Raw genomic sequence first — 14,184 nt, 5'->3', positions numbered from 1 at the left:
CGGCTACTCTTCGTTACAGATGTGTCTTCAGCCAAGGCACTTGATCTGGCTTTTGTGGATTCGGATTCCCGATTTCGAACAGGTATAGAGTCAGATTTTTCACCTTGTCTTGGAACTCTTGCACTGCGTTGCCATTCTTGCTCGAGTACCAAAGACAAAAGATGTTCCCGTTGGTCAATGGATTCTCGATCCATTCCGACTGAATTCGAATTTTTCATACAAGATGAAGTCAAGCGTTGACCCTGCATGGCGAAAGGTGATTCTCTCGCCACCCGGCATTCTGTAGGCGAATATTTTGCACAATAGTCCATCACTAAAGTTTGACTCCTTTCCTGAACTACAGGATTATCGATGATTACGGAATGTTCCCGCTGTAGCGGTGATTGAAACCCAAGCGGATCTGTGAGAGCTTGAGCAACAACTGGCATAAATTGTACAGACGAAATGGGGATTATGCTGTGGCCGGAAAAGACTTGCAAGGGTCTCGGCGTTTCAATGCGGAGTTTAGATGTTCGAGGCTCAACAGTTCTTCTGGTTCCAGCACGAGATGCTTGCTTGTGAAAAAAACGATGCCTTGAGTTCGATCTTGGGTCCTGGGAGGATGTGTTCGACATGACGGTCGCTATTTGAACGCCAATATCCACCAGACATGTTCTAGATTGCTTTCGACAGAATCTCGACGGTGGTTTTGATTCCTCAAAGACTCCCGGAGCAGAAGCAGTATTACTCTTCGACCTCGAGTCAATCAGTTCTTCCAAAATTTGAGTCAGTGTTACGGCATTATTATACCCCGTAAAATATTGCCGAAATATAGGCTGCTGGTTTAGCCCTGCGACCGATAATTTTGAAAACAAATCCTTTTCCGATTTCATATCGTACCTCGGCGACGTTTCGCGTGTAGGGCTTCTCCACACCCTTGTTCCACCGTCTCGCCATATATCGTGAATCCTGTCAGAAAATGATGGGCGTGCGTCTTCATTCGTCTCAATTGAGTAGTCGGCTAATTTAATATTGTGTCTATTTTCTAAATACGGATGCAGGTAAGTTCCTGCCAAACAAGAAGCAACGATACACGATCCTTTCGTGAAGCTGGACTCGTCTTTCTTCGTTTCCAATTCCGTTGAACTCTGTCCAGCACTGTACACAGAATGAACATTTGCCAGTGTATCCATACGAGCACGCAGATTTCGCAGGAGGGAGTCAAAACTGTTTTCCGTTTCCGAAGGCCACCTCACGATGTCATCGTTTGGCTTTTGGCGATCGTTAGTTATCGTCTCTTCAACGTCCATGCAACGAGATCTCTCAGTGCTGTCGAAGCTATCGAAATTCTTAATCGCTGCACTTTCATTTATAGAAAGTATTGGGACCTTATCTCTTAAGGCGTTGTTGCCTTTCACGGGTACTTCATCGTCAGCGATTCCGTAAGCCCTCGATTTGGTCGCTTCGATGTTCAAAGTGACGGAATGCTCGGATGGCTTCGCGGACAGAGCAGCCTTCGATGGGTCCTCTGAACTAGGATCCTGAGACGTTATATCGGAGAGTTGCAGGTCCCAAACAACCTTCTTATGTTTGGCATGCCTACTGGACTTCGAACAGCGGCTCGAGTTGAGCTGCACGTTTTCGACCCCGCAATTTTTTCCGACAACAAAATCACTGCCACGAGTACCGAGTCGTTTTGACATGCTAGTATCGCAGTCGACAGGCTGACTTCTCATCTCTTCGTGAGAGTTTCCTACAGATTTTCTCTTGGCTCGTCGAGTCTTTGGTTCATTAGTCAAGGAGCCGAGGTTCTCCGGTATTTCATGACGCTCCAATAAGCACGAGTAGTCCTCACCGTTACGAGAATCTTCGTAGCCCCATCGTTTATCGGCATGATGATAGTGCCGGTACCATCGAGCTGCATTAGCGGAGTCATCACCGTGCACATGACGGCACTTTAACACGTCATGTCTTGACCGGTAGAAGCCGGTCTGAATCTGATGGACATCGGTTCCTCGATGAATCCTGGGCAGTATTAAAACTGGAGGATACGTGGCTAACGGTACCGACTCAACTCTATTCCCAATTACCTGGTACATCCGGTGATCCTCCGTCACGTGATCGAGTCTGTTACCATACCTGCGGCTCTTGGCTTTCGACGATTTACTTCTCCCGTGGTTTTTGCCGTTTTGACGATGGGGCCGTCTGCTGGAGGCATTCTCGTTAATTCGGTTTGTCGGTTCGGTGAAACCACTGGATGTGGTCCAGCCGTTGCTTCCGTTAGCCACGTTGCTTTCATCCCGACGGCTCTCTTCCGCGATACAGTTACGCCTCGTGGTATTAGAGCCCCGGTTGTTACCCACCAGTTCTCGCAGTCTGTTCGTAACGTTGTTGGACACGTTCCATATGTGATTAGCCCAACGACGGAACTGTGGGCTTGCACGTGGCTCCTCGTATTCCTTCGCAGAATCGGAGTTCTCGCCGTGTAACTTATGATCCTCCGACTTGTCCAAGCTCTCGTTTATCGCTCCGTTATGTCCTCTTCTTCGATTTTTCATTCCTAATTTACGCGTAAGATATGGTTACTTTTTTCCTTCTTCTTCGTTTTCGCTTCTCTAGTCTACTCAGATGCGTCAGTGTGTTCTGGCTTGCCATTTGCCAATATTATTTTTGGCATTTCTCATTACCCACGATTCGGTGAGATATGCAATTTGCTTCGGTTACTTTGAGATCAAATTGACGGATTTACATGAGCGTTACGCGGCTGGTCGTGATTTACTGTCTATCTGTTTATCAAAATAGAATCGTATACATATACATCTTTCTGTAAAAAAATTTAGGAGGTTAAGCGATAATAAAACTAAAAATTATTTCACCTCATGGTGATGAATTTGTGTGTCATTCAAAGGTACGAAGTTATCTGAACGTCCACTTTCCACAATCGATTCAGCTGTCTATTCTGCGTTACGGTGTTTCAAATTTCAATCAAACTAAGGATTGGACTCTTCTACCACTTATTTCCATGAATATTTTTAACAAAAAAAGAATTGTCGCAATCGAAAAGAGTTTCGGAATAAAACTTAATCACCTAGAACCTTCACTTCATTGCGATGGACCGACAATTTCTAAAAGTGTTTATGTTCAAGTCAATACAGCAAAAAGTTGAACAGCTCTGATGCTACTCCAAAGTCTGTGAAGTACGATTACAAAGAATTGAGAGTCCGATAGAGGAAGTAAAAAGTATTACGTGACCCATTTCTTTGCTGCCCTGACGCTGTGACTTTCACAACGTGTAAACTACAGCGTAGAAGCATCTAACGAACTGTTAACTGGATGTAAACAACAGACATGTTACAAACTAGTTTTTTTCACTGTAATTCGACCCGACAACGTCTGCCGACTTAGAAAAGTTCTTCCTGTCACTGACCTGGTGAATCAAGCGCGTTTATAATATTTTATGTGTAGCTCGATGCCGGACTTCTTCGTATTTATACCAAATTTCAGGCCATCTGTTCCGCCGGATTCATGGCCAAATATTACTCTCCTCAACATCAGAAACGAAATTATGACGGAGGAGGATTTATGCGCAATCATATTTACGCGATGTAACACATGGCTTCTAATCTTGCTCGATGCATTTTGCTGCTGCAGTAACGATCGCCATAACGTGGATACATAAACTCAGATTATTTCCATCGCACCGTACCACCACTTTATTACCCACATCAGATGTAATTATATCACGAACGGTTCGAAGCCATGGACATATTGACTGTATACACAAATATGTTCCAAATTTCAGGAAGGCATAGTGGCAATGAGATATGGTAAAATACTGGAAAAAAATATCACATACATGCAGAAAAATTATTACAATGTTCATGAAAATCCAAAGCTGTAATTGTTTCATCAATTTAGGATGATTGTTCACTTTTTCTACCGTTATTATACCTATAAAATATCTTATATTAGCGCTTCGTGTTCCTTTTCATTTAATTTTGAGGACTGGTATGTTTTTTGAAAGATAACGGTATCCAGATAATTTTTTTCTGCAGTCAATCACTCGAAGTTTGAAAATGTGAATAAACTTTGGGGACAGAAACCCGAGCAAAGATAAGCATGCAAAGTGATAAGAATTATTTATTTTGAAAAATCAATTTACAAGCACCCGAGTAATGCTTTGACCATGCTCTGTTACCGATGGTGCGGGACTTAAAGCTCAGGCGAAGACATTTATCGATTTCTGCAATAAGCTTATCGTCGCTTTCCTAGATGGCAGCTCGAGTCTTATACTTGAAATATAAATATTTATAATAATAATCAACTTCTAAGAGTCCCGCTGTCAGTTTGACAGTTGCGTATGTACGTGTGTGGTCTAAGCTTCCGTCGAAATGACGATATACGAGAATTCCGTTTTCGGAGTCTCGCTGTCAGTTTGACCATGTACGGAGTCTCGCTATGAGCTTGCCAATCACCTATGCTTCGGTTGAAACAAAGTATATGTGTAATTTTTTAACATTTTTCTTCGGGTTCGATGGACTTGGATTTGGTATTCAGGGATTTTCGGAGTCGTTAATTACGAATCCTAGCTCAAAGGCTATGAAAAGAATACATCGGATACGAAAAGGTTATATCAGCGAAATAATTTTTGGATATAACGAGATTCGAATGTGCATTGTGTGCAATAAAAAAGTGCATTCGTCATTGTACCATTGTGTATTGTGTATCTTTATATATACCAAGAAACAGTTCATATCGTCGAAATAATTCAAAGTCGCACATCGCGAACACTGCGATGACCAATATGGTATATATAAAAATACACAATACACAATGGTACAATGACGAATGCACTTTTTTATTGCACAATACACAGTCGAATCTCGTTATATCCAAAAATTATTTCACTGATATATCCTTTTCATATCCGATATATTGTTTTCATACCCTTTGAGCGAGCAGCGCGCGCGTCTCCGTTCCCTAGTGATGTAGTAAAAATCAGAAGCGATAATTCGAATGATCTGTTACTGTATTGTATAATCGACATAAATACCTATAATTAGGTTTTGCCAGTCAAATGCCAATTTTTACACAAGCTTAATACACACCGAAATAATTTAAAGAATTTATTCAAAATTTTCCCTCTTGTCGTTTTTCCTTGTCCGCCGTATTGAATCAGCAATTTTGTATTTTCATGATGAACAACTAGAGAAAAGGTTTTTAATTACAATTGTTTGTTCAAAATACTTAAACTCTGGTGTCTTGTTTATTTTCAATCCAATTCCGATGTTCTTGGGCCCATTCGTCCTTGAGGCCTCGATGTATAAAATTAAGAAAACCGATATTCTCAGACTCAATCCCGAAGCTGAAAACAATTCGTCCCAGTTAAGAAGATCAAAGCGGAGCGTTTTGAACCTCTGCTACGTGCTATCTTGTGCAACCGGGTGTGACCCCTTTGATTACTACGGATACGGATGTTACTGCGGTTATTCAGGATCAGGATATCCCGTAGACGGTATTGACAGGTGAGTCTACGAGGAAATAAATACTCCTCGATTTTCTCTTTCGAGTACATTTCACCTCGAGTCTATACTTTTTACTTCCGCATAGATATTGAGGAAACTGTTCGTTCTGAAACGGTTTGAAAATTAGGCGATCAAAATAAATTCTCGCAACGCTAAAAAAAATTAGTCGAATTAGTATAATCAGTACCTACGGTATTACTATATAGCGATAGAAAATTTGCAGCCGGCACGTTTTTCTCGTCAAAAACTGTGAGAAACTTTTCGCTTCTCGACCGTGCGGGGGACGTGATTAAAGAGAAAAGGGACGATGCTTCCACTAACAAGCTTCGTGCCTGAGGTGAAATGTGATACGCGACAGCAATATAGATGCGTTGAATTTCCTGCTTCTCACCTTCGAAAGATAAATGAAAAAGAAACGGGTGAATATGACATAAAAAAAATTCTCTTATCCACAGGTGTTGTATGTATCACGATTGGTGCTAAGATGTAGCCGACTACTGGCCTTCGTGGTTGATGTACCTCGTTTATTACCGCTGGAAATGCCATCACGGCTATCTACCGATATGCGGTGAGTCTATGTCGGACAATGAAAAGAACAAAGCTGCGGTCGGCAATCGTTTGCAAATTGCATAAATTAGTCATCATCGTTTTATTACAGATTACAAGCGGGGGTGGGGCCAAAGTTTGTGCGAATGCGATCGTGAGTTGGCAATATGTCTGAGTTCGTATCCTTGCCCAACTACCCAACCTGAATGCTGGTCTTAAGCCTAGAGACTGGTGCAAAATTTATTTATGGTTATGTAAAGTTGAACTACAGATATAGAATTTAACGAACCTATTTAATTTAAGACTATTTAAGACTAATAAAACCTAATCAAACCTATACACATACATATTAGGGGTGATTTGGAAAAAAATTTTTTTTTATCCTTCCAAACAGGTTCGAAAGTTTCATTTAGGTATACAAAGACACCAGTTAAAATTTCAGATTATAATATTAATATTAAGGGGTGGCTCATCGCACTTTTCGATTTTCCATAAGAATAACATAGGAAAAATGTTGTTTGCTTCTTCTAGTATGCTGTTAAACAAAGCGTGTGCTGGATTATAGCCATAAATGAAACGCGATAAAAAAATGTAAAATAATGTAAATACGTATTTTTGACTATCTATGATCTGTATCTTTAGAAATTTTATGCCTAGAATTATAATCACAACTTTATAACAGCGATGTACACGCGGGCGTTTCGAAGTGTAATTGGAATATTTTAGTTCCTGCAGTGCGTAATAAGGCGTAACCTGAATAGCAACAATTTTATGCTTTTGTAGACAAGAAACGTGCCAGTTTTCTTACCGAGGAACTAGATCACGTTACCCGCACGCTTTGATTCCGTTCACATAGTCGTAGGCGCCAGCGGTATAATCTAGTTCCGGCGTAGAAGCACAAATACGATATGAAAAAAGTAAACTCAAAGTAAAGAATATTTGGCTGGAATTATCTGACTAGCTATTTACTTTGAGAATAATATCATAATTCCATCTTCACTTGACGCATCTTCGACTCAATCTTATCACTCGTCATTTATTGATAACATTGGGGCGAAACGATAAGTACCATTTATATACATATACTTGAGTATTAATTAAACCCGTATCAAAAATAGACAAAGCACCAGTCTGAGGTAGGTCGTACAATGAAACACTGATCAAATTTCTGCAAAAAACCTTGTTCCAGAAGATATCATATCAATAGTTAGGATCAATGAGGTACTGTTGATTACAATAAGCAATTTGCCTCTTAATGTGGAAGTTTGAATTATATTATTTTTACCTTTGGTAATTAGCTAGAGGAATTAAAAATTTGGTATCAAAATTCATCAAATATGATACTTTTCATTTATTCCGAATATTTAATTCTATTAAACATCTTGGATGAATGATAAAAAAGAACTGGCTTTATTCTTATGAATTCGTATTTTCAATGCATTTAAGCAGTACTTCACTACATAAAAATCCAAATCGAACTAACCGTCTGAATAGACAATACTTTGGATATGAAAAAATTAAAAATGCTAATAGTGTTATTTACTAATATATACTATATTTTCCCTCAGGACAGTATTAAAGAAGGACACAATTTTACGGGATTTATTATAGCGGGATTGAAACGCGCTCAGAGATTTTCAGAGAATTTCAAAGATTTAGGTACACATATTTTTATCTGCCACCCTGACAAAATTACTTGTTTTTGTTTTAATTTTTGTGAATTTTAAATCAATTGTTTTAAGTTTGGTGCAATTTTATGGGAAGGGTAGACTTTAAGTTTGAAATTCCGAAAGAATAACAGACTTAAAAGGAAACTACCGCCGTATTAAAAATTTCCTTTGAAGTCTTCTTTCTCAGTTAACAATCGTCCAGATACTTGCAACTTAAGAAGAAGAAAAACAAGGAAAATACAACAAAGGCGGAGTCTAAGGTAAGTATTATTCGTGTAACACAGCGTCTGTAATACAGATACTCAATAGCGGTTGATGACAGACTTTTTAGACCGAGTGCACAACCGAGGAATACGAGAAGAAGGGCGTTTCGCTCTTGTAATCGGTTCCAGTTCAGGTATCACAGTGTCAAGTTCAGACTGTGAGCACCAAACTTCTCCAGCACAATCAGTCTGTACCCATTCTCCTACCGCGTTGTCTTGCGGACCTTCCAATTGGCTACCCTCCGTCCTAGTCGCGGAAATCTCGTCCTTCGAAGGACCTTGAAGCTTGAAATGATCGTCAGCATCGGACGAAACGCAGCCGTCATCGAAACTGGCCTCCTTCCCATTCAAGATGACGCTGCACTCCTCGTCAAAGGACATAAAACTCTTATCTGGGTAAGACTGGTCCCACTTCCGGTCCGCGTGGTCCCCTAGTCCTAAATGTTTGCGGTTCCAACGGGGAGAGCACCGGAATACGTTCTCCACCTCGGAGTCTATCTTCGAGGATCTCTCTTTGCTATCCGATCGGGCCAAAAAGATGCTCTTCACTCGCTTGATGATACCGTACCAGATTTCAGCTATCCACCGCTTCAGGTACGAGAAGAGAGAGTATTCGAGACGAGGCTGTCTTCTCGGAGGAAGTCGGCCGTGGCTTTGGCGGTTTTGAGAAGACGAACAAGGGGACTCGCCGAGAAGATGACTCGTCTTGCCAAGGATTATCGGACCCGAAAAGCTGAAGTGAGGATCCCGCTTCACGAACGATCGGGCTGTTACTTGCCCCGTCATCTTCACGCCCATTTTTTCCTTCGTGACAATTTTTCAACGTGGTTTTGGATCATCGATTGTTGCAATGTGGATGGATCAATGGATGGTCGTGGTTTCTACGTGCTTTTTAGGAGGGATTGAGAGTAGTATTCATTTACATGAGTTGGGCACTTGGTGCTACGAGGTTCGAAATTGATGTAGTGATACTTATTCCAGATGTGGAAACGTGGCTGGGAACTTCTTACGGTAATTTCATGTTTTTGACGTTTGGTGTGGTTAATAAATTGGTGTCGCGGATGATGACGTTGCAGGTTGAAACGGGCGAGCAACAAAATAAACGAAGTTTTACGAACAAATGAGGGTAGTGCATTCGTTGCAGCTCAGTGCTTTTGATGGAAAGTAAACAAAAGCACCTTCTCATCACGCCACGGAAAGTTCTTTATAATCTCTTCTCCGTTCTTTGCGCCACGTTATGAGTACCGAATTTTTACGATAAGGGTTTAACGAGGACATCTAATTGCTGTTGCCATTATTCATAATTAGTCTAGCCACAGCTGGTGCATCGAAGTTAATGAGGATGGAAATCATTTTGGGTAAGAGCGAGTGCAAAAAAGGTCTGAATATTTCACAGTTTGCGTTGAATAATCACATCGATGAAATAAATCCATTCGGTGTCAGGTTTTGCAACTTATGACGATAGTCCAAAGGCAACGTAGGTATGATCGATTATATTTTCGCCCACTGTACGCAAAACGTCGACATTGAAAAAATATCATTCTTATGATTATTATTTTCGTTCAACTTTAATTTGTCAGCATATACAATAGCTTTAACTATACACGAGGTCATTTACCTGATGAATCATGCCCCGATCGGACGACAGCTGAGCAAATGATAGAGTGCAAAATAAAGCTGACGTTACTGTTACCGAAATGGAATTTTGCAAACAGGTTGACGCGCGGACTTCTTGCAAAGTAGGCTGTTCGTCACGTCTACACACACCGGTCGTATATGAATAGAACCTGATTGCTCGACGACTAGAACAGGCCACTCAGCAGTCGATTGCCAAACGATGATGGGCCCTCCGTCCCACACTCGAGTCAACAACATTGACCAAGTATTTGCAACACATATAACAACAGGAAATATTCGAATAACCTTACACTAGCATGATAAAATTGAAGACGCAGATACTTTGAATACGTATCTGCACTATCAGTTTCCAAGTTCCAGTCAATTGGCAACGAGCGCACGTGCATTGGGACTTACAGACGTAAGCATCCCCGCAGCGTACTTCAACATCGACGGGTTAAAACTACTGTAATGGAATACGGAGGGTGACTCGGTGTATCAATGACCGTGTTTCGATTTGGATCTTAACGTGTGTATTACAGTAGTACAGGCGGTGTCGGGGCTTCCCCGGTGGATTTACGTGTATACGGGTATCGGAAAATAGTCGTCGTTTCTGGTGTCCAAAAGTAGTTCGCAAACAAGCGATGTGTAAACCTGATAAGCGACATATCTCTGACACCTTTTTAGCCTGCATCACCAAAGCTGTAGCGTACACGCGGGCCCCGGAGATTAGGATCTTCGTTCGGGGGTTGCAAATTGGACGAAACTGTGCGACATGGTGGCGACGCTATATGCGTCGGAATATAATAAACCATAACGGAACACTGTACACATGCAGCTCACCGGGTTTCAGAGGGCTAATGTAAGCTCGCGATCCTTATGGGGTGGATCTCTTCCTGAATGGGGGTGGGAGACTGGATGACTCACTGGTTCCTACAGGATGCCGGGCTAAAAAGCTGCGGGGTTGCAGCCTCTGTAGCTTTCTCTCTCTCCCTCTCTCTCTCTCTGATCTGCTATGCTCGGGCATTGTGTATGTTTTACTGCCTTGTGTAGGTGTATTCACTCCCGGGTCCATATGCCAGAATCAGGCGCCAAGCACGCGGTGAGTCAGAGACCGACTGAGGGGTCTGTGCATCTGAACCTCTGATAAATACCCTCCTCTCTTCCTCCCGTTGATAAGGTCTCGGCTCCCTTGAGGGGTCGACGGACGAGCCTGGAACAGAAGCCTTTCTCAAGACGCTCTTTTCGCTGCTCGTAAGCCTCCGCCTGCAAGGCCTGACCGCCCTCTTCAATATCTATCTCAATATATTATGCAAATTTATTTCGAATTCTGCACCGTTTGCTGTACTCGTAGACTCCTCCGATGTTGCATACATTGCCAAGTGCGATAAGCAATTTTTCGAACCCCTTCTTGAATTCTAAAAATCAAGAGTGTCTCTGAGGTGGATCGTGGATTCACTTGAATGAGAGAGACAGAACGACACGGGACTTTGAAATCGACATGAAAGATAATTTCTGTAATTTCTGGCGATTGGTGCATTGAACTATTAAAATACGATATCACTGTCTGGGATCAGTGACTGTCGCTTCATAGTCAATGGGATTGAATTCTTAGGTAATTAAATTTATAAAAATCATTCATTATTCGTAGTTACGAATTGACAGATCATATGAATTTTGCATTAAAGTATCTTTTGCTACAAAATTATAACCACACATGAATAATCTATTAAAAACACACCAGTTCTTTATTAACGAGCTATGTAACGTTACTAAGGCACAATTAAACTTGGAATAAAACCATCTAAGCGTGTGAATCGCATTTCCGTGAGACAAGACAAAGAAAGCTATCTTTCTGCCGAACTGACCAAGAATTATTAGCTTCTGAAGTAGGGGAGTAAATTTACGGTTCACAAAGCGTTACCCCCATACTTCTAGAGGAAATAGCCTGTATTTGGCTAATCGAAATGATGCCTTGACACAGACCGTTGATTCCGGATGGTCCGTGAATCTTCTTTGCGTGCCATGTCCGTAGTTTACCTTATCTGCTCAAACGCAGTCGGCAACTTTGGCTGAGGGATATTGAGAAAGACGGCACGATCGAACGAATCTCTCTTACCTCCGCTTATTTCGACCGTCGTCGAATAGAGGCGGTGATCGGGTTTAGCCTTCTAAAATGGGACGCTTATGTATGTGCGTGCCACGAAACTGACTACAACATTCGATGACTTCACATTTCGCGTGTCTGGTAGACCCTGATTGCCAAACTACGTCACGAACTTACAGTTAGCCACGGTGCCTTGCGCCCACCTATAAAACATTATCTAACAATAAACTGGCATGTGTAGTATGTGTAAGGACTAAACGGGCAAGGTTCAGCCCATGACGCAACCGAAAGGCCGAGACTAACCTACACCGGCCGCCGTCGATCGATAAGATCTAAATGGGCAGTAACAGCTTGCTTTCGTGTCACCCCTAAGAATAACCACAAATCCTCCCGTACTTACCACTCGAGTGTCCGGCACTCCTGATCCTCCATCCTGCGTATACCGTCACCTATACATGATTATCTACACGTGTCGGGCACAGGACACGCTGCTTATCGAGTTTATTTCCCTAGATGTAGGTACATGTGCGAACGAACAGACCGTAAGAATACCAAATGCGATGAAATCTGCTGGATTGTGGGCTGTACGGGATATTCCATTGACTGGAAAAATTCCTGAGGAGATGGTGTTGAGGAAATTTACGCTCGCAAGGGTATTCGACAAGCTTATTTATAGCCCGTGGCATTTCACTGCAGTATTCTTAGGTATTCATACAACGTGCTCAATGGTATTTCGAACCTCTGTATTGGTACAACCCACGTTGGCATTTCATATTTCATTATCGAGCAATGGATTCGACGAGTCACCCACGTAGTTCGTGAAAGGATTACTAACGAAGTATCTTGTTATCTATTTATGGGATAATATCGGTCCTAGCTAAACTGGACTTAGTTCTGAACAAAAATACATCCCAATTTGCTTCTTCGTTACTTTTTCGGCCAAAGTATGCGACGGTCAGAACTCGTTCATTCATGTTTCAGCTCAACGACTCTTCCGAAATTTGGTAAATTGGAAGAGCTATTAAAACCTACCGGGTTAGTTCCCTGGCGGAGATTGATCCAATTTGGCCAAACAGACATCAACGAACAAGAGAGAAATCGGAGCTCGCAGACGAAATTCATTCCATTATTCGGTAACCCGGTTTCAGACGGTTTGTTTTGCGATATCGAAATAGCGGAAATTGCAATTTTCAACAACGTAGAAGACGACAAGGACTGAAGTATGTTTAAGAATAATATTCATGATCACTTCTGTCTGCTATTAACTTTCTAGATGTACGAACTTTTGACAGCGGCAACTTTTCGGAAGACCTTTCGTTCGGTTAATTGGTATACAAAATGTCACTATGACTCATGAATCGAACTATTCCACATATAATGTGTGTAATGTTCCTGTAGTTTTCATTCCCTTCCACTGACGGTGTGTTTCACTGTACTTTGTGAGTATCAATCGTAACTTATATTCTATTTCATTCTCTGGACAGGAGTCAAAAGCTAATCCGATCACCGTTCGAAAGCATGCACGTATAGCTTCTTCAACGGCGTACAGTCGTATTATACTTGAGAGTTTCAAGTACCACGTGGAGTTCCACTCGTTTGCAGCTTTGATCGGGGGCTCAGGCTTAGAACTCTTGACCCAATTTTCCGACGACGAGTAGAGCGTGGCCAATAAGTTACTCAATAAGTGGTTCTGCACCAACTGTTCTCTTGTCTCTCAAACTCAGAGCTCCCTTACGAAAAATACTCAATTTTTGTAGTAGATATCTGTTGATGATAATTCCTAAAACATAAAGATACTGATATCAGATGCGTAATAGCGTTTTCATGGGATTACGTATCCTCGAAAATTACAAATAACTCAAAGCCCATAATCTGCACTCTGCAAGTTTTTCAAACTAATTGTCATTTTATAGTCGTCAAGAGCAGGCCAAAATGTTTCTTGTATCTTTTGAACCTTTTTAGGTCAAAATTCCTCGAGAAAACGTTTCAATTTAAATTTTTGGCTTAGAATTTTCAGCACCTCCTATCGTAGGTAGAAAAATATGATCCAACGTATTTTTTGTATAAAAAAAGTCTGATGTTTTTGAATATGAAATTTATTTTGAGGCAAGTCATCTGGAACTACTAAATTATTTTAAAAATATGAGTTCTCAGAAATATTTATACCGACTTAATTGTACTCCCCCCTTTTCATCCCAGTTGGAAAATTTCAAAATATGCTCCAAATGTCTATTTAGATTGACGCAAAAGAATAAAAACAATGTACTGATATCCCCTTCACACGTGAAGCACTGAAATAATCTAAAAAAAAAAAAAAAATGTTTTCATTTGGTAATTCCTGAGGGTCTGCTTCGAACAAGATTTCGTAATCAGAACGATGATATTCTTTCACACAAACAACACAAATAGATTTATTTCCAGTAGAACTGTAAGTTTAAATTAAACGGAACATGGCAATTTTCGATGCCCATCATTCG

General features: G+C 41.2%; 1 long non-coding RNA gene across 1 annotated transcript; it reads left to right on the top strand.

The window, feature by feature from the left end:
• The first annotated feature begins 5,076 nt into the window (after positions 1–5,076).
• On the top strand, positions 5,077–6,620 carry LOC124303311 (uncharacterized). Its single transcript, XR_006907885.1, has 3 exons — positions 5,077–5,504; positions 5,960–6,072; positions 6,163–6,620. It is a non-coding gene; the product is annotated as an uncharacterized LOC124303311 (long non-coding RNA).
• Positions 6,621–14,184: the final 7,564 nt, after the last annotated feature.

The sequence above is a fragment of the Neodiprion virginianus genome, chromosome 4, assembly GCF_021901495.1.
Source record: "Neodiprion virginianus isolate iyNeoVirg1 chromosome 4, iyNeoVirg1.1, whole genome shotgun sequence".
Classification (NCBI taxonomy): domain Eukaryota; kingdom Metazoa; phylum Arthropoda; class Insecta; order Hymenoptera; family Diprionidae; genus Neodiprion; species Neodiprion virginianus.
Note: the sequence above shows the minus strand (reverse complement) of the source record. Positions and strands in the feature narration are given on the sequence as shown.